Source organism: Mastacembelus armatus, chromosome 18 (genome assembly GCF_900324485.2).
Source record: "Mastacembelus armatus chromosome 18, fMasArm1.2, whole genome shotgun sequence".
Taxonomy (NCBI): Eukaryota; Metazoa; Chordata; class Actinopteri; order Synbranchiformes; family Mastacembelidae; genus Mastacembelus; species Mastacembelus armatus.
In genome coordinates, this window is record NC_046650.1 from 14,119,403 (window position 1) to 14,145,488 (window position 26,086).

The 26,086-nt window shown below is 39.8% G+C and overlaps 1 protein-coding gene across 5 annotated transcripts in view; it reads right to left on the minus strand.

Moving 5' to 3' along the window:
- LOC113143974 (adhesion G protein-coupled receptor L3) overlaps positions 1-26,086 on the minus strand; it is a 183,946-nt gene that overhangs the window by 139,921 nt on the left and 17,939 nt on the right. For all 5 annotated transcript variants that reach the window (XM_033325711.1, XM_033325710.1, XM_026329614.1 and 2 more), the window contains exon 2: positions 22,274-22,359. The gene's annotated coding sequence lies outside the window, so the exon portion shown is untranslated. The remainder of the gene's footprint in view (positions 1-22,273; positions 22,360-26,086) is intronic.

The window sequence follows — 26,086 nt, forward strand, 5'->3', positions numbered from 1 at the left end:
CTGTCTTCCATCTGGTCCTACATGTCTGTGTCAGACTAGTGTTTTTGACCACAAATTGCTATGGTGTGTCTGGGTGCCATAATGATTGTAGCATGAGTGTTACTGATGGTAAGAATATCTTGTAAATGGTCTGGAAATGAGAGGTATGACTGTGTCACAAGCAACCACAGTGGTCATGACCACAGGGAATTCAAATGGATTCCACCTGGACTCCACTCACAACTCAATTAGAGGCAGTGGGAGAGGGGGGGGTGGGGAGAGAAAGAGAAACAGAGAAGGTAGGTGTGTGTATTTACACGTACATGTCCCTAAAATGTACAAATCATACATATAAACGAAAGGCTGGGTAGAAGTCATGTAGATTAGCAAAGTCACTGAAGAAAAACAGAGTGGGAAATCAGAAACAACGCTGACAATTTAGATTTTTTACTACCTCATCATTGTTTTCTCACCAGGACATTTACTCATTTACTGCAGATAATACTAAGAGCTCTTCAAACTTGACAGTGCTTGAGCTCACAAAACGATATTAAATGCTAAAATCAAATGCAGCGGGGCAGAGTATTTGCACAAGTAGAGTCTATAATTCAGGAACATGTTTAAAAAGAATACCAATGTTAACTAACAACCTCCAAATGCTACCAATCACACCAAGAACAACTCTGGCAGAAAAATCCCAGAATATGTTGCTGGGGGCTTGTTAATGATTATGAATTCGACTTTAATGTGATATTCCTTTCTAAAATTACCCCTACCTGTATGTATCCTTAACTGACTTCACATTTTTAAATAGATTTCCAAACACAACGTTAGTATAATGAGCTACTCAATGTGAAGGCGATGATGATGATGGTACAAGTTGTGAACACAATGGGGAAAATAACATTCAGTGCTACTTCTGCTAACACTTTAAGCTCCTCTCTTTGGGACTTAACTGTTGACATTTCAGTCAACATCTTTTGTTAGAACCTGCTCTGCCATTTAGTGTGAGAAATGTCCTGGCCTTAGCAATAATCCTGAATTTGCAAATGTCAGTATGGAAGTTGGTAGTTTTGCAGGTACGCCTGCAAATGTCTATCACAACATGTCTGCTGGCTTTAGTTTGTGCTCCGCTTGAACTATACAGCATTATTCAAAGAGGTGTGTCTGCTAATTAACGTACCCTCATTCATATAAATAGGTTGGACAAAATAATACAAACAGCGCCAACAGAAACAACATCCTCCAAAAATAAAATACAACTGAATTAACACCTCCCTAAAACAAAAAAACTGAACTATGGGATGGGAGGAGTTTTTGAAGGACTGGACTGCTTTAATATCAGGTAGGTGTACCTAATGAACTGCCAACTCAATGAACTATTGTCTGTTTTCTTGCCTGATGTTATTGATTCAGTAGCACCAACAATGAGAAACACTTTTTCTTTATCCATTACTTTTCCAGCTTTTCACCTTTTGCTGTCCATGAAAAGAAAAGCACTTCAAAATAAAGTGAATGAATGCAATATATGAATGACTCCAGCTTCTTAGAAATGACTTTCTCACATATAATCCCTAGGTACTTTGTACATCACACCCTTCTTACTTCAAATGTATCTTGGGTAAATGTGTTATATATTCTTTTATTCCCAACACTAAAAATGGCAAGAACTTTAAAGTTAATCATGTCATATCTGTGTTCCTCAACTCAGCAAAACATTATTCATTCAGTGCAGGTACAAATTCACAAGCTCGTCTCTTATGCTGCTTCGACCTGGATCAGGGTGAATAAATCTGAATGGAAAACCTCACCTGAAGTAGCCTGTGGCAATTCTATCTATAAAAGACAACATCAGGAGGTTAAAGTAAATGTAAAAACAGAGCAAACACTCCTCCCTCTCCACACAAGTTCTTTGCAGTCAACAACTGTCCATTTCCTTGTTGAATCAGAAGTTCTTATTCACTTGGTGTTTAAAGGCAAATAATCATTCAAACATAGTTGACACAGGGGCCAAGGGTCATCATGGTGAATTGCTTTCGTGTTGTCTAGCAGCTCTGAGAAAAAAGCTGGCTGAAATCTGAGAGCTTCTTCTGTCAAGACCCCGGTGACATGGTTTTGGACCGATCGATTAGCGAGCAAGAATGAACTTGTGAATGCCTGGCAGAAGAACTGAGGGCTGACTTTTCATCTCAAGACCAAAAAGTTCAAAAGTAGAAGAATAATGTTAATGCATTAAGGTATTCAAATATAAAATTAAAATAAATTAGATTTTAAACCATATTGATGTTTTCATACATTTGACTGTCAGCCCACACAGAGCACTGTGAAAAGAAGCATACTAGAGCACACTGGCAACAGCTGCCAGCCCAGCCAAGATCCTATGAACCATTTCCAAATCATTATGGTTCAGGTCACCCCCAAGAAGCCTCACTAGTTACCAACGCTCCCTCTTCCTGCCTTCCCAAAGTCCAACTTATCACAAAATGCTCAAAGATAACCACCTCTAATTGGGCATTTTGTTTTACCAAGCTGTAGGGAAAAGGTGCCTGCTGAGTAAAGTATGGAAGAAGAGTAGAGAGCTGGTGGGCTGTGGGGTCCCTCAGTCCTCATTCAAACTAGAATGGAGTTTGATGAACGTCTGATTGGTCTGGGCAAACATTCTCGTGGGGTATGTCTCAAAATGACAAAAAAAAAAAAAAAAAAGCAATACTCTGCTCTCTTGTAGAGGCAAACGCACTCAGGTCTGACAAATCACGGCTGGTCCAGAGGCGCCTGGTCTCACCCTGAATTCTAAAAACCCGATGCAATAGATGGGGAGCCTAGGGTTATATCAACCTCATCTAACTGTCTACTGAACGTCAAGCAACCTTTTTTTCTTAAAGGTCTTGAAAAACCTTTTTTTTTTTCCCTTTTCCCAGCAGCTGACTATTTGATATTTACTGTAATTGAACAAACAAATAAATAAAATTTAAAAAAAAGAAAAAGTGTTGTGTGTCAGCATAAATCGTGACTCCATCTAATGTAGTATTTGCTTAATAGGCTCAGCAGCATGGACCCTCACGCTGTGCTACTTACAAAAAAAAGCTATTGAGGATGTACTGGTTTAATTTCACTAGATGCTGACTAATTCTAATTAAGTCATTAAAGACTTGGTGTGAAGTAAAAATGTGCAAACACAATGGATTTAATGAAGTGAATTGGGGACCACAAACAGAGTTATCAATACTCAGTTAAATGTGCCAGAATTGAGGGGACCACAAAGAAAGAATCACACTGACACCATGTTGAGACAATAGTTGTTCTGTCTTGTGCCTGAGCATGAAAGGGGAGGTTAGTTTGTGTGATGTGTTTTTTTTTTAACATTAACAAAGAGTATCTGCAGTACTCTGGGGGAGTTGAGGACATTCTGTGACCGGTGTGTGCCTTTTTGTTGTTTTGCACTCACACTTCAGGGAGCAGCATGAAAACACACACACACACGCACACACGTACGCACACGTACACACACGTACACACACACAGTGACCTTGCCTTGTGTCTCTTGGCTGAGCGGTACAATGTGTTTGGGTTGGAATCAGCAGGCAACCTTTCTAAATCTAAAAGTGAAGGTCTCCCAGAGTGAGGCAGCTACATTAACAGTTGGGGATAGTTAGCGAATGTCATAGTACAGCAGCAGACATAAAATCCACAGCTTTTACAGTCCTTTGATTGGAGCCTACCCACGTACATGCTGCTACACGCTGCTACACACTGCTGGACTGGACAGACTGTTAGAGGAATAGCTTTTAGTCCAAGAATTAAAAATGCACAATATGGACACAAATAAAGGGTTTGGACTGATGGACCTGGAAAGCCTAACAGTTGCATTATGATTGGACTGGAAAGCATAATATTACGGTTTATAACCAGATCCTTTGTGTAAAAAAAAAAAAAAAAAAAATGCAGTAATGTGCGTATGTTGGCAGCAGGGATACACAATGAAAGACAGAGCAAGTGTATACGCATAGCGTCTCGCTCTGTAACACACTTAGCTGCTCCTTCAACGTCTCTTACAACCTCTTTCTCTACCGCTCTAAAACACAAATTACCGTAGAATCTTCAGGACTCGTGAATCACGTCCAGGTCCTAATTGCACTCTGGTGTAATGTTATTCGTCCACTTATGCAGTGGCCACAAACACCACTCTGCCCTCTCCACAGAATGGATGAAAGCCAGAAAGTCAGTAATTGCTTTTGACTTTCCAGAGTACCACATCCAAATATGTGGAAATTTTGCAGGCCGCTCGGAGCACGGCCGTTTTAATGAGATTGCCTCCTGTTTATGCCGACGGGATAACAGAAGACTTGGTTGATGGCACTACCTTTTTACTAATCAATACCGAGCGTATCAATGCTGTAGGATCTTTGGGAACAACCTGTATTCAGTCTGACCGAAAAACCCTGGCTGATAAGGTTTTAAAGAAAAGACTTCCAGCTATGTTTTCATGCCAAAGTTATTATGTTTGTTCACTCAAGCTTATAAAGCCTTTGCAGATATGTTGGAGTAACAGATACACTTCTCTCTCATAAACTCTGAGGGATGGCAGTGCCAGTCAAATGGTAAATTAAACAACTAAAGTTTGAATTGCTGTTAAAATTTTAAAATAAATTCATGTACAGGGGGATTAATCATCAAGTGATGCCCTGACATGATGTTCATAAGGTTTGATTTTTAGTTAAATATCTATATATTCTAACTTCCATGAAATTTATTATAAGACATTAATGTTCACCTCAGGAGTTAATTAACTTGACTCACTTGACTCTTTGCCTCATGCCATTATTATGTAAAATTATACTTTTTTAATACTTTGGGTTATGACTAAACACCAAAACTAATGACACTTCCGTCGGGCTCAGCCATACAGCACATTATGTCTGGTGAACAATAAACCTGAGGAACATTAGCATCATTGCACTGTCACTATGAGAATATTACTATAGCGTGTTGAGCATTTAGTCAAACCCACTGCTATGCCTAAGCACAACCTTACAGCTGCCAGTGTAGATGTAGTCTCCTAGTCTTGTTTAATCCCTGCATTTTACAAAAATCCCTACGGCGGGAAAGTGACGCCCATCTGCACTCTCACTTGTTGTAAATTTAGGGTTGTGTACTGACTCAAAACATTTTGAGTCTCAGTGGCTCTTTCTGCACCACAGAGATTCCTTTTTGATCCAAAACCTCAAACCCTCTCAGAGAGAACAATATTGACTCCATTTCTGGGGAGCCCCGTCAGCCACCTCTATCCCACGCTTAGAGTGGGGTGCCCAAAACTGGCTGAAGGGGACTTTCCACTCTTCATCCTTTCTCTTTTCATTTGCCTCATTTCATTTTCACATCAATCCGACAGTGGAATGTTTCAACCTGCACAACAGGCCATCAGGATTGTGTGTGTGTAAAGGGCAGCCACCTTAAAAGCAAACTCTGAAACTCTACCCTACCAAATACCCCTTTGCAGTCCACCCCCACTATGAATTCCCCAGTGAGCCTGGCCAAAGCAAAGCAGAACTTTTGCTTCTATATCATGAATGCATGGGAGTGCCAATGCCAGAGTCTTTTTTTACTTGGACACGGAGCAAAAAGGGGTCTCTGGGACTCTCCATGAGTCTGGCATGCAATTCCTGGACCAGCTGGTTACAGCACAGTGGGGGAGTCAGGAACGGGGAGAGGAGAGGACTCTGCTCTGACATACGTCCAATACACACAGCTGATGCCTCAAGCTGGCAAGTCTGATAACATCATCTGTGTGAGCCATTACTGGTGGATCTCATATTTATTACTCAATATGTCCATCAAGAGGGGTGGAAATATTACAACAGCAGCCAACACCACAATGCTCTTGTCAAGAATATCAGAATGGATATAGTTAGGCAACTCTTGGCAAAGCTGGGCACACAAATTGAAAAATGAGCAAACTGCCGCTCAACTAACACAATTATGATTTTCTCTGATTAACAGAAGACTTACAATTCCCAGAACTGCCTTCACTCCAAAAATCTGGAACCATCTTGATTTCGAGAGGCTTCATGAAATTTGATGGAGTCTTTCAAATGGGGAGAGTGACTGTTAGACCTGGGCCTATTTTACTTTTGAGCAAGTCCTTCAGTGGAGTCTCGTGTATTTTGTTTCAAGCATTTCCAACATCAAGAGTCAGGAAAAAGAAACTGAATATCAAGGTGCAGTTTTCCCATATTTGCAAAAGCATATTTGCTTTATTTCAGTTGGTGAATCTACATTTGCCTAAATGAGAAGTGTTCATTAAAAAATGCATTAAAAAAGAACTTTCTCCGCACAGTAAAACATAATAAACTTATAGAGACTAATAACCACAGTAAGACATAGTAAAAATCTGATGGTTTTGAGGGCTCCTTAATTCAGGTCTACAGGAGATCTCGTTTTCTGTATTAGTGTAACAGAAACCAAGGTGACAAAGCCTTTTTAGTACAGATAAAGTATGTACATGTAAAAGGGACTTTAGAGTAATAATTATAGTAAACATGTTTTCTTAATTACCAGATTTGTCTTAGCAACCTGCTGTCATATGTGCACGTAACAAGTCTGAGAAGATTTTACACTGCTGGTTCAGCTCTACCACCATGAATCCTCATGCCATCTACTTGGGAGTCTGCATATTTAACAGCCCTATCATTGAGAATCATGCCTTTCATCCTTTTGACACACCACAGTGACTGAGCCTCTGAGGTGATTGATGATGGCAGCATGTACTGCTGTGCTCCTGTTTTCTGTTTTCTAAACTGTGTGAAGAAAAAGCCCACAAGCGTGAATCGCAATCGTTTCTGCTCCAACCGCTGCAGCCTCATCTGCATATAGGCAGCATCTGCTTTGACCTCAAATACTGCCCAGAGCTAAATCAGACATCAGCCTAAACATCTCCAGCACGAGTATATTCCCACAGTAGACTAGTTGTGTGCTTTACCTATGATGAAAACATTACAAAGATTTCTCTAAATCATCATAATAGAAAAAAAAAAAAAAAAAAAACAGGGTTCACACAGGCTAATGCAATTCTGCATTACTAATAGTTGCATAAACTGGATACTTAGAATGAGGCAGTGGAGAAAATTTAAATAATTTAATTTTTTAAAAAAGTAATATAATAAAGCAGGTATAATGTCTCAGGCTGTGGAAAAGTGCTATGCATCATTGTTTGTACAGTAACACTTGGATTTATTCAATATCTGATAATTTAGCCACCTACATATCTCATATTTAGTTTTATTTCAGTATTGCCATTTACTGGGTGGCTGTCACTGAATTTTGGTAAAAACAACACAGAAGATATAACCACAACTTTCTCAAACACAGGAACCAGAATGGAAAGGGCACAGGAGAGTGACATGGAGTAATGTCCTCTGTTCAGTCTGACTCTGCAAATCATTATTCAGATTGAAGCACACTTCAGCGATCCAAGCCCGTATCCATGCACTAATGCTCACTGCAAATGGCACCAATAACTCAGTGCATTTGAGTGATTTCCTCCATGCACGCTGCTGCTGACAGCTTCTTTGACGATCCTTTAAACAATCCTTAGACTGTGAGTTTGGGAATACGGCAAGCTGCAGACACCCATGCATAAATGTGCACTGCAAGCATTAATTCAGATTTAGTGGACGAAAGTGATTATAATTTTTTTCATGAAAAATGTGTCTGAATTCACTGCTGCTATTTAGTGTTGCAGATGTGGTTTCTAGTGTTATATATTATGTGAGTGTGGCCCACATACACCACATAGTCAACATGATGCAGCTGTCCATATGCTAAAGCCATCCTGTGCACAGCCACATCCTGAGCATTTTTACCTATTCCATCACAAAAACCAGTGGTAGTAGGAAGAGTAATAAGAAACTTATCAGATCACACAACAATAGTACAAAAAAGGTTAGTGAGGTTTAGCAGATATTCAACTACAGTACAAAAAAAACAATGCGTTAAGTGTTCATACTCCCACTGATTGACTCAATGAGAAGGGACCTTAAACTCTGGCTAAATTTGGTACTGAAATTGACAGGCTGCTCAGCATGTCCTTCACAGTAAACACCAGAGCATCGTTACTACACCAAGGCCTGAAACCTCCCTCTCTAGTTAAGCTAAATTAAATGTGAGAAGCATGAATGCACATCTGCGTTCTTATAGATTTTGTACATGACAAAAAAACAAGTGCACGCCTCACACCTTAGTACAAATATATTGACTGATATTATCTACCCTATGAGTCAGGCTTACAGATAATATTCTTCATCAAATAAACACTACAACACCCTACGGGTCAAGAGGAAAAAACACTGGCTCTCAAATTTTAATAATGTGTCATATTTGAATGATTGAAAATGAAATTATTTAGCGCCTGCAGTGCTTCTTTATTACACATCTGCAAAGCAATTTATCTGTTATTGCTTTCTAATAGGGCAACATATCTTGGGTCACATCTTCAAACAGCCAGGAAAAAATGAAATGCAGAGGAAGGCAGCGCAGTTTGTCAGTGTTAAATTGTTTAAAATGCAAATAATGTCATGTCTGCCGTGTGAAACCTGCCCTTCCGCTAATTTCATTATAAATGAACCTCATGATGGTGTGAAAAATGACTATTTCAGTTTGAGGAGTGTAGCCAGTCCACTGATGGGCAAAAAGATAAACTCAGCTGTCTCTGGGAGCTGAAAAAAAAAAAAAAAACATACACAACACTGGACCCTTAAGCTTTTGCTTTCAGTATTTTAAAGGTTCTTCCTCCGCAAAGGTTACAAATATTGACTCATCCCTGCTTTGTACAGCAGGTGAGGATACAGTATATTACTGAAGCCATTTATTACTGTTTATCTTGAAGTGGAAGTCACTAAGGAATACAGTTGAGTATCCAGCGTCTTCCATCACTGTACATAGGTTTGAAGTATAAGGAGATAAGCCAAGCCATGACCAAATAACATTCTTGTTAATATTTATGTATTCAAATTCAACAGCTGTAGAGGTCAGGTTATAAATAGAGACATGTCTGATGTATTTGTCTGGTATCCTGAAATCATGACAAATAGCTTTGGCTTTGGAACTTTCTTGTCATGGACAAGTAGTGTATCCTGTGGGTCTCCTAACCAAGTGAAGCATAATGATCAGTTATCGTTCAGAAAGAGAGAGACTGGGCAAGAACAGTACTGACATGCTATTTTCTAACTATTTCTGCATCATTGCCCTCGATTTTTCAAGTCAAACAGTTAGTATACGCAGTCAAAGTCGCGAAAGTCTTTTTTCATGCTTCCCAAACAGATAGTTTTGAAGGTCAAAGGGCAAAATGCTGTCAAGCAGCCTTACAGAATCTGTTGTGCAGCAACATCCTCTCAAAGCTCTACTTTTTCTCCACATCTCCATGGCAGTTACCCTGCAAATAACACACACTGCTGAGTTATTGATTGGTTCCACAGATGCAAACAGCAGGTTTAAATGGAAATGCTACGTCTGCATGGAGAGAAAAGTAATACGATCTGATGAGCTCAGTCTGCGTGGTAACATAGCTTAAATGTGTCTTTTCTGAGATGACTAGCGATGACATACCTTGGATCTTTAGTTTACACAAATAAAATTTATTAGTTGGTAGATTTTTGCAGCAAGGGTTCAGCCAGAGAGCTTGATTAAATCTGTCAAATATGATGAGAATTAATGATTCTTTCAGGATTTGCTTTATCCAAACACATCTTATATAACAATTATTTTTAAAACAAAATCAAAAAAGCTATCTTAAATATGTCCATATAAAGACAATTTAATAACATAATCACATTTCTGGAGATTAGAAATGCCTTTTAGTAAGTACCTAGGAATTTCATGAAGCAGATGTAAGAATAGAACAGAGATACATAACATTTTATGTTCCTTTTAATACTCTGTCACCAGAGACTAAATAGGGAGCCAAAAAGCTTATTATTCAATCCTACCATTTACCTCCAGAATTCAGGATAATGGTCTCCTGTCCACTAAACACAGCCTATTTAGAATTTTAAGGACATATGCCAATTTTCCATCTTTACAGAAAACCAAACAAAAGAGCCAGAAAAAGTACATCCAACATCCCTCTTATTTTTTGGCAACACATCTGGATTAAAATGTCCGAGCCATAGATTACTGAAATCCAAACCGATGGACAATGCAGTGGAAAAACATTTACAACCAGGATTAGGGGGAAATGGATGGAGTATATGTACAAAAGATGAGAAGAGATTCACGGTGAAGGGAGTTTATTTACATCATCCCCTTCATTAAAGTAAATATAGAGCACTTTCTCTTGGGGAAAAAGTCCCCTTTCTTTTTTCTCAGAGGACCTCTTCCTGTAAGCACTATGCTGGAAATAACTCCAAGTCGTCAGGTGAGAGCCCTGAGGGACACATCCAGAAGAAGAGCGCCTTTCGTTATCATATCCAGCTCATCTCCAAATACTTCCTCTGAGAAGATGACTTCTTCAGCAGGTACAATGGATGTCTTACAAAGTAATATTTTTTGCATTTCTGTGCTAGCTTTATCCCAGTGGGAGGTTATAGCACGCTTGTGAGAATAAGCAAAATAAATTTGTTTGAGCTGGACAGAGCAACACTAAAACATAGTACTCTCTAAAGTCTGCATTGGTTCAAAGTTTAGGTAAATATATAAATAAAATAAAAAATCTCTTTTCCTTGCAGTCATTTTATGTCCAGGCTGAAGTGCATCTATTTAGTTAAAAGCACAAGAAAAGGCAGGGGCCATTTTTCAAAATCTGATGACGGCCTTGCATAAATTATGCAAACTGTTGTCCTTGTGCCAAACAGTGCATCTACTGAATAATAATTACATGAGGGACTTAGGGATATGAGTATGCAGAATATGAAACACATGCCAACGTCCCCTGTCAACAGTGGCCAAATCAAGAAAAGGAGACGGGGTTGGAGAACATGATGAAAGAAACAAACATGACATCAACAGACATTCACTTTTGATTCCCTTTGTGAATTTGATGTAGTTGTGTAGTAGTCAAATGTAAACTGTTCTGTAGTTTGACTGATGTTTTTAAAGCATTTTGAGCCACAAATGCTCTGTCATGTCATTAACATCCTCTGTAGTATTGACATAAATGACATCTCCAGCCTGGCATGAAAATTAACTATTACTTTATCATCATGTTTAGTGACTTGGATCACTGTTTGGCATTTACAAGATGTAATTTTCTGTTGCTGGAGAGACTGCAGCTTGATAAACTCAATGAAAAAGGCAGTTAAATGTTCATACTGGGGACAGACGAGTTCAGCTGGATTTTATAAAGTAGCAAGGAATGAAAATGTAGGAATTTGTATTTTTAAATTGCCATGAACTGACTGCAAAATATTTGGCTTCAATGAAATTAGCAGAGAAATATGCAGGCTATTAAATATATACACAGAATTCTCTATAAAATAATTCCTTTATAAATAATGAATAATAGTAATAATAGTAGTGATCCAAGACACTTTGATGGCTAAAAGTTTCAATGTCAAACAGAGTATGAGGGAAAAAAATGAAGCCAAATGGGGGATTTGATATGCAAATGCAATTACCTTATTTGCTAATCCAACGCCCCCCCGCCCCAGCCCCAGCCCTCCTTTGGCAAGACACCAGTGTCCAGTTTCAGGTGAATCCCATCTCTTCTTTCTATGTGTAAGTAGAGAGCAGTGTACTGTTGCTTCATTTGGGAAACAGCTTCCTTTTGTTTGTTTAATGCACTCTGGTGTCTGATTGGAGAGATTTCCGTTGCACTGAAAGCTTCAGTCTTCGCTTTTACTTTTTAGTAAAATTATGGAGATTCAAACCTGCGTTTCTGCTACTTATTAAGTCACTACTGCTTCTGAGTGAATGTTGTGCTGATTGAAATGCTTTGGTGTGCTGGGATTTTTCAGCACTACCTGCAATATTCACCGTTTGGAAACGGGTGGTTTTGTACATGCAACATTCTGCAGTCTGTGCTAAGCTAAGCTAAGCTAACTGTCATAGTTTCATAATTATCATACAAACATGAAAATGATAATTGTTCTTCTCTTTTAACTCTCAGCAAAAAAAGTGAAGCAACTTTCCCAAAAAGTTTTTTTTTTTACATTATGAACACCAGTGAACTGATTTAATGAATAAGGATTTTTCTTTTTGGTAGCTGCTTTGTTAGCGTGTGCGATAACTATACTTTGGGTTAGAAAACATTGCCCTGTTGGCCATTTCACTGAATCCCAAATGACTTTACAGAATAAATAAGTATGCATGTTTTGAGTAGAGCATTTTGTTAATTTCCTTTGTTTAATTCCTCTGGTGATCTGTTACATTGTGGAAATGAGGTGGGGCAACAGATGATTGATTTATGGAAATTCATTCTGTGTCTATGACATTTGTCAGGCTGTTAAAGCAACAGCACCACTGACAGCAACAAGGACGACTCCGACATCACAGATAAAGCAGAGGAAAAGTAAAGACCACAGTAGCTACACACTTGGAGATTTAATTATGCAAAGAAAGGGAACTTTCACAATATCCATTTGCATGTCAGCTCTCTGCATTTCAAGAACGGAAGTCTTGTTTTAATTCTCTGAAAAAAAAAAAAAAAGATGTGATCACAAAGTAAAGTGAGACTGACGTGCTTAAACACACACACGCACATAAGCGAACACACTCCTGCACACATCTGCTCGTCAGTGAGCCTGTTGGAAACTGTCACATGCCTGGCAGGTTCTGTAACTTGGGCAGATGGTGCAGCACAATTAGGCCCACCAAATCTCTCAATCAATCTCCTGTTCGCTATATGAAGAACCTGGGCCTGAGCTGGCTGCTTCTTTAAAACCAACACGTTTGTCCACTTTACATTCTAGTCTCCAGTTTGCAGATTGTGTTTATTCTCACATACTGAAAACCATTTCTGGTGCCTTGCTGTTCCTCAAATGTGTTCCTCTTTTTGAACTTATTATTTTCTTTGCTTCCCTCATTTTCTACAAGCTACAATATGCACATTTTTTGTCATTTTCATATTTTTTTTCCCCTAGCAATGTCTACTCCTCATCTCCTTAACTTTGCAGCCCCCCCACCCCACAATACAGTTTTTTTTTCTATGCTTTCTTGGCTTCTTTAACCACTAGCCTGAACACAAGACTATACTGTAGACAACAGGCAAGTGCAAGTGTTTCATTCACACCCGATTACTGTGAGAAGGATTTTTTCTGGCCAGAAATCCACAGAAAAGCACAATAAGAGTGTCGCAAAGGAACAAGATATCTCTGGCGTTTCGCATTCTGTCCCATGTTCTGCACACAAAAGAAGAAAAGTGATATGACACCGGTGAGGGCCATTAGCCAGAGCTGGTTAAATAAGGATGGATTAACTGAGGTGCTAACAGAGACGCGAAACATCTGCTGCTTGCGGTGGGCCCTTGTTGGCTGTGAGGATTCAGCCTTTGATCAGCTGCCTTTGCAACCACCTTCCTACGAGAGCTCAGATAAAACAGCCTCTCAAACGTGTATGAAACGAGCAGGAGAAACACACCCACATTCCAAGAAATGCAAGTGCATTCACACAAAGATTCACACCAACACATACACAGCCACACAGCCGGAGCCTGGATCTGTTTAGGAATTACATTTTTTTCAAAATCTGCTGTATCCACTTGATGTACATTTTCTGGGTAGAGAGAAAAATAAAACTTTGCTCAACTACTTCCCTTCTCTTGCATGAAAAAATATGACATATCCTCATTTCCAGAGGAAACAAGCCAAACACCTCACTCAACGGTGGGCCAGACGCCACCTTTGGACTGCCAATCCCACTGTTGCATTTCCTCCACCTGTGACGGGAAGATGATTCACTAGGCCTGCCAGACTGCATCTAGGGACTGTGTGTACTGGGGCATACTCACTGGCAGCACAGACAAAGGGGGAAAAACACCACATTCTGCACTGCACTATGACCTGCAAATGCAGTTGATAAAATAATGTGGCCGGTGAGCAGATGTACGACACTCTACCTACTCGGGGTGTAACAATACACCAATTCGACTCAAGGCATCAAGCCAAATGATCACGATATGGCAGACGGGAGCAAAACTAGGCCTTATACACGCGGAGAATGTTAAAATCGCATCGCATGAACACACCAGCTGCACCAGGAAAACAATATGAGAATTATTGTTTAAATTTGATTTTTTAAAAGAGCATGTATATGTAATTTTTAGCCATGGAACCCACACTCCACCTGTGCTGCGTTCCTCTCTGAATACACAAACAGCACAGAGACAGTTGTTGTTTTGACGACACAAACGGAATACTAGATATAACCAGGCAACACAGATTTCACTAGGAATTTACAGTGAGGCTGTGCTCAAAACTCCCCACAAAAAACATACACAACAGTGTGTGTTTGTGCAGAAACATGTTTTTGTTTCCTCCACTTGCATTATCTCCAGTCATACTCTTCTAGAATTTTATTGTTACCCTGAATTTATTTCTGTCATAGGTAGATATCTGAAATAACTGCGTGGTGAGGTGAAATGAAGGAATCAAGGAAGAAATTTCATGGTCAAAGTAAATGATATGTAACTGTGCTCTTTCTTCAATTGGCTACTTCATGTATAAAATTACAAACGGTGCTAAACAATCAAGCAACCCTGAAAGAATAATCAAGTTATTAAATTACACCAATCTAATTTATGTAGAGTAAAAAGAGTTCAACTGGATTGCAAATGATTCCATTGGCACTGGGTAGGATTGCATTAAATTTAATCTATGCTTAATAAATTTCAGTGTATCCCAAACTGTAATATACCGTAGATCACATATCAAATACGAAACCAATTCATCCAGCTTGAGAACACCACCTCATGCCCTTAAATCGTTCAAAATGAATTAAAAAAAATTATACTTTTATGTGGGACGGCTCTGTAAGAATGGAAAAAAAAAAATGCCCAAGTGCGATTATAAAGGCCACAAGAGTTCAAAAAGTCTTAATGAAATGACTCGTGCACAAGCCAAACAAGTTTTTTCTCCTACTCTTGCTCCTCGTCATTTCCAGGTGTTCATTATTCTAACCATGGAGAACATCCTAAGGGTCATGCCATGTTCTAATTCCTAATTAACTGCCCAGAACAGAGATCATGGTTGCCAGTGACCCTGACCAGTGAACAGGCCTGGTTGGAGTCTCAAGGTATTACTCTTACTCACATCTCGAACTGCTCATTCCCCATGAACCCTCCTCTAATGTAGTTACTGTACCGTGTGTCATGGATTTGAAGAACTGGGTCATTCTTTGAAAAAGCCAACCTAAAACCTGCTGGAGGCTACACATTTTCAAGACTAGCACAACTGGAAACACCTGTGCACTCTAGGGCTTATGGCTAATCACTGTTAAAAAGCCAAATAGAATTCTGCTTATTTTGTACATGGCACCCATCTGTCAACCAGGAATAAAGAGGGGGAAATACAGCAAAAGAATAATTCCCCACTTCATGGCTAATGGTGTTAAAGCCATGTTATTATCAGTGGCATGTTTTTACAGTGTTTCTGAGATTAGTCTTGTGTACACTCAAAGTCTACCTACATACCGGGGCATTACAAGAACTCGTAGGGAATACAAAAGCTGTGGTGGTGACTAAATGTCTATGTTTGCTTTGGAGAGACCAGGCAGGCCTTTCGTGTTGCAACACAGGCCACCTGCCGGCTGAGAAATTTCTGAGGGGAATTAGACGATTCTGATGAATGAACAAGACAGACATGAGTAACCCGGCCCAATATACTGCTTATCTACAAGCTTATGTTGCACAAAGGAGGCAGATAAGCTAAGACATGCCAGAAGAATGAGGGAATGGAGAACAGAGCAGATATGAGGGGGATGAGGAAAACATACCCAGGTCAAGATCTACAGAAGAGCGGTCAGTTGCGACAAAACCCGGATGCTTTGAATTGCCGCACAACAGTTAACCATTGACTAGAGACTCTCATATCCTGGGATCCATGTCATCCATGGTTATTCTATTCCGAGGACCATGAAAACAAAGCATAAAGTCATTATTAAGGCCTCTACTTGCCCTGGGCAGTGAATGCAACACTAATCAATGAGAAAGAAAGGTATTGTGGTTGGTCTGAGGGGACAGCTGATATTATGTTGGTGTGTGTGTGTGTGTGTGTGTGTGTGTGTGTGTGTGTGAGTGTGAGAGAGAGTGTGGTAGGGGGGACTAAGGTTGTCCTGTCTATTAGAGGTAGGTGGTCTGCCTTATAGCAAAAAGCACTGAACTCATCTTTCCGATTATTAACTGGTGACAGTGAATGAAAAACATTCACCTTCACTCTAATTAATCATTAGAGCCTAATTATTAACTTTATTAACTTTGACTGGGGCATGTGTAATATACTGTATGTACCTCTACAGTGTGGTCGGCTTTTCAAATTCATGAGAAAGAATAGAGTAATTTCATATTTGTAATCCAGGTTTTTATTGATCAATGTAAAGAAAATGTGTTTGGGTTTTGAACTTTACTGAAAATGATATTTGTTATGTAGTGGCAGATAATTTAAATATGGTGCCCATGTTTGATCAGTTCCCTGGTAAACACGTAGTTAGCACAGCCTTTTCTGAGCACTTCACAAAAAGCTACCACTGACAAAATTGAACTTCAGTTGTCAATAACCGTAATTCAATCCCCAGCATACATTACGCAATCATCCACAGTTGCAGGAAACAAATCCCAATGACTTGATTCCCATTTAATTATTCTACTTGAAAATCTTTTCTGCTCTCTTTTCTGTGGACCAGAGGGAAAAAAAAAAGACTGCTTTGGCCATAAAAAAAAAAATAAAAAAAAATTCTACCTATTTGAGAATTGCATTCCCCCCAGCTTGTCACTTTCAATTCGCAAGAACCCACCTTCAGCACTTATTTTATTTAAACCTGAGCAAATGTGGCACACAGCACAATGGGGTTTCACTGAGGTAAAATAATTGCCTAAATACAGTGTGACAGGGAAGCTTGATTCATTCTGAAGCAAACATTGCCTGTTGAGAAAAAGTGTTGACAGAGTAGCAAAAGACTGAAATGGAAGGGGGGAAATGAAGAGACGCACTGAAAAAGGGGCAGTGTACAGTTTCTGTCACCAGATAAAACACTACATATTTCTTTGAGAGACAAAGTGTTAAGTTAGGCTACTCTGCATGCTGTCAATAGAAACGTTCATCATCAGCCGAGCACAGTCTATATATTGATTAAACCATCCATCACTTAAACTCTACAAGACATTATTTCTAATTAAAAAGTAAGTCATAAATTTTGGGGTTTATTGCGAGGCTGAGGTTGTAAATAAAATTCAAGGGATGGCGGAAACAGATTGCAACCCCTGTCCATGGTTTAGAGCCATAGTAAAAAGGACAGACGGGTGTGATGGCACCTTTGGGATCCTCACACAGCAACTGGAGGGCTGATGGTGGGGAGGTGCTTCGCTTCAACCCAGATAAACAGATGCAAATCAATAATTTCTCTTTGTGTTTGTGGCAGGTGCTTCCTCTCAGAGCACCTAAGGAGCAGACTATGCATATGGAGAACAAATATGGAAATTAAACTTTCATAAACCACGTGGGAATATGTAAAAGGAACAGCGTTCAGTGTTCTTGAAAATTATGTATAATCATAAAAGGACATGAAAGTGCTCTATCACACACTTGGGTTGGCTAGAAGGCTGACAGAGATGACAAGCTTCTACTATCCATGTGTCTCCATTTTCCACTGCTGAACAGCATTTGCTGACAAATATGCAGTCACAGGATATTATTTAATGATGCCCGTTGATAAAGAAGCCATTAGCACACCTACACTGCAGCTAAAGCTCTGACATCGGACAAGCGCAGAGCACACACTCAGTCATAACAGATGACACTTCACATTTGACAACTTTTGATTACCTCAGCATGTATGCTGGTTGTCAGGCAGCGAACTCCCCTGACAGCCAGTTGCAGTGTTGGTTATTTTTTGATGGACACAGAGGGATGTCTGATTTCACACGTAATATCCAAAGGGATGGAGGAGCTGGAGAGAAATGGAGGGGGAAAATAAAGAAACGCTCCATGTTCTGTCCTGTCATGGGCTCCACAGTCTCATTGCCAACAAAGGAAAACGTGCGTAATGATTATTCATCTGTCTGCTCTTACCTCCCCAAGGCCGTTTTTTTTTTTCAAACCTACGAGAATGGGAGAAGCTCTGAAAACACAAATGCTGCCTGACTGTCACATCCCAATGTTAGAAAAGCTGGGGAATCATATTTAGTTAACCGATAGCCAGACCGGGTCTGTGCCAACATGAAGTGGCCTTGGTCTTGGAGGAAGACAAAAAGAGAGAATCACCCTCTGGGGAAAAGCAAGAACTAATGAGTGAGCTAAAAAGGACAAGATGGAGTGATCCTCTATAAAAAGACCAGCAGTAATCTCTTCCTCTCCTCCCTCTCCTCTCCCCTTAATGTCCTAAGAGATCTTGGCTCCTCCATAAAGCTTGCTGCCTCTGCACATCAAAAAGAGCTGATTAGAGTCGCACACCTTGCTGGAACTGAAGCTTTGGACAGGGTGCAGCATGAGTTCAAAGGAGACTCAGTGTTACAAAAACCAAAGAGGGAAAAACTCTGAGTTAGTGGGCATGTCCCTGGAGTAGACACATTTGAATACTTTCAGAATGTGACTGCAAATACCGACTCCAGTATCCACTTACCATATCTCTAACCCAATGCCTTGAAGCTCAAATAACATCAGTGTCTTTCAAATTAGGTCCATTGCTGCTTTGGTTCCTTCTGTCATGTTAGATGATATCAGCATGGCCCCAAAGGTGCAAGTAACTATTGAATTTAATTGTCACCAACAGATAGTCCTGTTCTCCTACATTAGCATAAATGATCACATCCAAGAGGGGCCAGTCCTTAGAAAGACACAGTGGAAGGAAAGGAGTGGCAGATGAAAATGGAAAGAGACTGCTGAGCTGCTGCATGAGTTCATTGTCAAGGGTGTTGTTTTATTAAGACACCCAAACTGTCAGGGCGGGCATCAAGAGTGTTTACATCCCAGCAACCCCTTCTCCTACCAGTGTAGCTCCATCCAAATTTACCGTCCACTCTGTCAGACCTGGGGAGCAACACTGTCGAAGGGACTCTCACCTCTTGCAATCGAGACAAGTGGAACATTCACCTGTATCGCCCCCTGGGACTGAGGAGGTTGTGACAGGCAATAACAATGTGGGTTTGTGTAAGAAAAAGATAGATTGGAAAAGAGAGAAAAGCTACAGACCACTACTGAAGTCCATTTTTCCAGACAGTTTAAGGCACGGTATTAAATTTCTCTTTTAACCTTTAACAAATATACAAAGAGGCTAATGTCCCCAAAACGTTGATGACTTATTCATCAAACCTTATTTAACTTTAAACATTGCTGAACTTTTCATTTGTATAGTTGTGCAATGACTGATAGCACTGCTAGCTATATTAATATTCCTTATTTATGCATATACACAAAATACGCATTTACGCAAATACAAATACACATTCACAGAATAAAAATGCACGGATGCCTTTGGAAAGTTGACAGAAATCATGCAATGAGGAGCCACAGCAAAGAGCAAATAAATTGTAATTTTTCTTAAGATGAAATCAATTATAATCTGATTATTTAGTAAATCAAACACGTTAACACACATTCACTTCACTCCAACCTCAGTAAACATGCGACTCTGACATTTTCATGCAGCTGCAGGAGTGTTCTCACATTACTTCCTGGCCTATTCGGACAAAATGACCTGTACTTGAGAAAATGCACTTGCACTGGGTTGCTGTTGTCTTAACAACATCAATGTGCACAGAGAGTCAACAAATCTGTCATTATCAGCTGAGCACTACATCAAGCAACGTGTACCTTTTAAATCGTTTGGTCATTTAAAGGGTTTCGAGGCTGGTGTCCTTTAGGCAGGCTGCTTTGTTGCTGACCAGAGTTGCCCAAGTAACAGGACAACAACAACAAAGTTGTGCAAAGTCAACTACCTCTGGACAGAATTCAAATTCAAGAACACTGCTGACATTGGTCAAAAGGATTTCACTCCCTTTCCATTCAAATGGCCTGTTTTGCATCATTTCGAGAAGTCCGGTCAGGATCACACTATGAAAACAAATGGCAGGGCTTTAAGATAACAGAACCAAAACTTGGCATGTCATCACCGGCCATTATGGTCAAACTAACTTGAATGGCTGGTGCTACAGGCAACCATGTGGGGTATGCAAAGCATTGTGGAGGAAGGTGCAGTAGTTCACACTGTCTCTTATGGCTGAATAGAGATTTTGTAGTTCAACAGATATTTCAAATTAAACATTTGGCCTAAAAAACAGCCTTCTACTTTTTTATGCCAGAAATCTAAAAGGTACTTCCGCCTAACTGTGAAATCTGTTGGCAATTTAGAAAATATTGTGTTTATACAGTAAATCAAGCAGGATATTTGCTCCCCTAACACAAAAAAGACCTCCCTGAAGTAGATTAGACATAATCCAAAGTGACCACAAATTAGGCAGAAGAAGGTGCATCGAATCAAGTTCATAATTCCACGCCAGGGTGCATTACAATATTTATCATCAAAGCGATCCCCAGCTTTTAATCCATTTGACATCTTTCAGGACTAATACAGTATCTGATTTCTGAGAAACACCAGTCCACAGTCACACAGCGTGACATCTGGAGGAAAGCAGCAGGTTATGGGAAAAGTCACTGCAACGTCTTTCTACACAGGATGGAGACCAAGGCCATTATGTCCGTAGCAGATTTACACTCTAAATCTACAAAGCACAAGCCAGCACCACGCACAAATACCACCCACTGCTCTCAATGTTATTCAAATGACAGCACAACTCTATTTTCACCTTGCAACTAATGTGACCATTACTCCTTTGTCAGCAACATTAAATGCCCTTTCATTTGTACTGGATATGCAGGAGAACTAGCAAATTAATTCTAATACTGGGATTAGTCTGGAAAATGTGCTTGTTTACTGCGATTGACCTCAAACATAGTTCCCAATTATTCCCTTCTGTAAAGTACCATCCCAACAATATCCCTGTTATGAAAGTCCAATAAGTCCCTGAGGCCTGAGCTAAAAGGTGGTATACCCTAGTACCAGTTTTTATTCCTTGCTGAGTACAAGGTTATAAAACTAATATAAAATAAACAGGGGCTTGAAATGCTATGTAAACAATGTATGCACAAAAAATATGCACTGACGTAAGGAAGTTGTTAGAAACAGAGGGAGGGAGGAGTGGCCACATTGAGTCAGATAGAGGGGAAACAGGCTAGATGGATGTTGCAGTGTGTGTGTGTGGTGTGTGTGCATGTGTGTGCATGTGTGTGCATGTGTGTGCATGTGTGTGCATGTGTGTGCGTGAGTGAATGAGGCAAAGGAGGAGGGGAAAGCATCAGCAGGCAAACCTATCATCAACAGAGCCCACCAGTAAACTCTGGAGGGCAAACAATCTCCCTAATTGAATTCAACCCAGCCTCACCACAGGAAGCAGCGAGGCTAGTGGCTCCATTCAGCATAGAGAGGAGCTGGTGGAGAGGGCGGTTTTTGTTTGGGGGGGTTGGGGTGGAGTGTACGTGTGTGTCAATGAGATGAGGAGGGGAGGACTTTAGCTGGCATGACAAGGGAGTGAGGAGAGGGAAAGAAGATGCGTACTAGAAGCACAAAGTAAACATAGGATTGTGGAAGACAACAATGACAAACAGGGAGAGGAGAAAGAGCTGGTTGCATGAAGGGTTTGCCAGTGAAGGGGTGGAGGGTGGGGGTGTGTGCAGGGAGCAAGAGACTCAAGGGGTAGAGAAAGGAAGCCAGCTGCGCTTTTGCATGATTACACTGAAAACATCATTTGCATCAGGGAATGAAATCCAAACATGCTCAGTAGATACGTATGGTTACCAACCAAAAGAACCTCCTTGTCGCTGGCGGCAGAAATTAAAGGCTTACCAGTGATGTCCCATAGATTTGCATTTGAAGATGAGTACCTATCATGAATCATTTTCACAAACATCCTACTGCACACAAAGAACAAGCCCAATTGGCCCACATGAATGCTCTTCATTACTGTGATGTGTTTGGGGTGGGGGACAGCTTGTGTACTTAATCTGTGATCTATTGCGTATTCATGACTTCTAATAAGACATTTTCCGCTTGGTTTGTCGAGTCTGATGCTGTCGAAAATGGTGATAAAATTGTACAATACCTTGGTATGAGAAGCTGTGTGATTTTGGAGTGTTTTCCTCACAAATCCAGGCAATCACATTCCAGATAATAAAACCATCTTGTGTCCTGTAAAAAAAAAAAAAACAAAACAAAACAGAGAGGAAGCAGATTGGGAGTTAGGATAGGGAAGTCTTATTCTTTCAAAGCAGGTGACAGGGACAGAATTAAACAGTCCAGCGGGAGGAAATTCAAACGTCTGCCAGCATGACTTTATGTCGGACTTGTGCACATCCAGGACGTAGATTTACTCATGAAAACCTCTAAACCCTAGTGAAAATAATCACTCTTCATTGCCTAAAGTATTAGTTTGTCATAGTTGGCTCACATTAAAATATACTTTGCTATCTTCTGGGTCAGCCATTATTAAATGGCATCTTCATAAATTTTTCAGCTGTTGTCTGGTTCCCACACCGGCGATAGAGTCGGATTGCTGTTGTATGAAGTGCTATTCAGGTCACATCAGCTTTTAATGGCTGATTTATTAGAGCCCAACAGAGGCTTTGCGATGTGCTGTAAGACAAAGAGCCTGTTTTAAACTGCATTAACACTCCGCAGTAAATATCCCATACAGAATTAGCATTTTGATGACTGACTCCCCCAGTCACCTTTTGCGTGGTCTCGTTTTCACATCATGCACATTTTGCTCTGCTGCTCTGCCACTTAGCCTTTGTATCAGTCCATATTTTGCATGTGCCACTTATGGTCTTTTAACCTACTTGTCACTCTTCTCATTACATCTTTCCCTTATTGAATTCAATATAAACCTTTGCTGGGCTGATTCCAGTGTGCTGTGGCTAACTTTAATCCTGGCTGATCTGAAGAGCTCTATGTAGTGTTTCACAGAGAGACTCAAACTGTATTCAGTGAAACAAACGACTTGATTTATCTTTCATTGTGATGCAAACTACCTTTACATGATTTCCAATTAAATCTCACCTGCAGTAATAAAACTGATGAGCACCTATGCTTCTGTAATTGAGGTGGTACAGTAGCTGGTTAGGGTATTGAATAATAATCCAAAATTTAAAAAGATGAATCAGTAGTACAGTGTTTACAATGTAAATTAGGTAGATATTGGATTAGATAGATTTCAAAAGACTGTTTTTCCCCCACCAACCTATTATTGTCCATCACACATCAACACATCTTTTAAAAGCAGTGACACACGCTTTGAAAATTACTTTGCATGTCCATAACAAACCATAAACACAGACAAACACAGCAAAACTAAAAGAATGCTGCCTGTTTGGAGCTGTCATCAGGTTGGATATTGAGCATGTGTGCCATTGATCAAAAACATGCAGAGTAAAATGGTTCCATCTTTTTTTTCCAAATTGATGCTACAAAAGGAAAGAAAATATCAATTGTATTGCCAAACTTCCAAATATCATCTGGGCACAATGGCCAACTGATCTTGGCTTCCAAACAAGCGCTGGGGCTGTGCTTCATCAAATCTGCTGTTCATTATGTCTGATCAAATTCGAGACTTTGGCGGAGAAAGCAGATGCCATAGGTCAATTCATCTGAACCGCTCAAGCTAGTTTGGTGAACAGAGCATCTGCCAATCATTTAGCAAGGCTGACAGTGTTTGGAAAAGAACACAATCACGCCGTGTTGCAAAAATCCCAAATACAAAATGCAAAGTGCAAATACAATTTTGCACAAAAACAGGGAGTTCACAGACAGTAGAAAATAAAAAACTACATCCCTGGCAGTTTAATAAAATAGTTGGCTTTCATTATCTGCTTAAACCAGACCTTGTTTTCATTCGGATCTAATTTACAGAAATTACAGGAACTGTACAAATCTTTAATTTTACAAATTTAACTAATAAAATTCATACTCACAACCCCCTCACTCATCTTCCTCAATGAGCAGAGACACTGAGAGTCAAATTCAAACCTGTTTAGGACACGTATTGGCAGTAGTTGAGAACTGAAGCTTTCAAAATATCTTCCAAAGGGTTTTTGACCACAAAAATGTACATCAGGCTGTTACAGGCACTCAAGGCAACCTTGTACTATAAACACTTGGATGTTCAGGAGGTTCTTTTTAAAGATATGCAGAGATGAGCAAACATAACAGTGTGTAAGAAAGCTGATTATTAATGTCATGTTACTGCTTAATAAATGCACAACGAGTAATTCATGGTGTTTTTTTTTTTTCCTGAGTAATATTGGAATTGCAGTTATCTTCTGTAATTTGGATGGAAAGGCCTGTATTTGTGGTCTAATATACCAAATAATAAAAGGTTCTTGTTTAAATGTGTTGTCTAAATCCTTTAAATCTCCATTTGGGGCTGTAGAACAAAGATTTCGTTTTTAGAACAGCTACATTGTGGTCATTTGTGTTGATACTGACAAAGTGCAGATACCTGAGAGTCAACTCAGACAATATTTTTCATATCAGACTGATGAGACCTAAAAAGCTACTGTCGCCATCTTTGCACTTTAGCTGCTTGAAGTACAGCGAATGCAGTCATAGCTTCACAGACTGTCAGGAAGTCATAAATCAGCACTGCTAAAACAATACATTTACAAGTTCAAGTGAAAAAGGGAAAGATTCCAACATCCGCAGTGACAGGATGTCTCTGTTAATTTAGACAAAGACTTTCCCCTCTATTGATCTTTCATGAAAAAAATTACCTTAAAATCACCTTGTAAAGGCCATTTAAAATAATCTAACTTGTCAGGGCTACAGGGAACAGAAAGTGATGTGAGAGATTTTTGTTGGACTGCCAAGTAAGTTGGCCAAGACCACAAGATATTTGTAAGTGATTCCCAATGCTGAAATGCATAAGCTTAATACAAAATATGTCCTAGGAAGACAGTCTTTGACCCTTTTCTTCATCACATTAACTACTGTACACAGTTTTCCAAGTCCCATGGAGAAGAATGTTTCCTAAATTACAAAGTGATGAAACAGCCTTCACTCCCATGAACTTGCACCGAAATTTGATTTCACACCCTGCGAGAGATTAATTGTGGTACACTGCGCTGGATATCTCTTCAGTGTGATCACCAGAGCAGCAGACCGCTGCAATGTTGGCCATAGCAGTGCTTCTCTGCCATGAAAGATTCATCATGCTTTAAAAAGTTCATTTCAGCAAAACTAAAGAGAGCAACAGGGTGAGAAGGAAAGCTACCATCAGTTCACATCTAATGCATAGTTATCTTTCACTTGTATTTGTGTGTATTTTGGATTTTCATAGCATAGCAGCTCACTAGCGTTCCCTTTAAAGCACACAAATAAATTAACATCCCTGTTTCAATTAGCTTGCAAAGTCTCAGTTGATGAACTGGAAAAAAAAAAAAGAAAAACGAGTATTAAAAACCTGAATCTAAGTGCAATGGGGAAATAAGCATGTAAAATAATTAGCAGCAAACAGATTTTTCTTATTGCATTCTACAATAAAATCAAGGTAAACGGCAACAGCAGCAGAGGATGTAGCAACAAACCAACTGTAAATCAATGTTGCATACAAAACCAAAACTATTTTGTAATGGCTGCACTTGCCGTCTGCTTCTAGAGTCTGTGTTGGTTTTGCAGCTGTTAGTTACCTCGGCCTTGGGCTTCATGCTGTTTCAAGGTGATCATGACAAAAGTAACGCGTCTTGAATTTGAACAAATGAAGAGAAACAGGGCAGGACCAACAATACTCCTCCTGCTTTAAGGCAAAAATACTGCACGCTGCAGATTTAGGGCAGCCTTGAAACATATTAGCAGCCCTGGCACCAGCTTATCATTGTGTGTCAAAAGACAAAAGAACATATGAGAAAGCAGTGGACACATA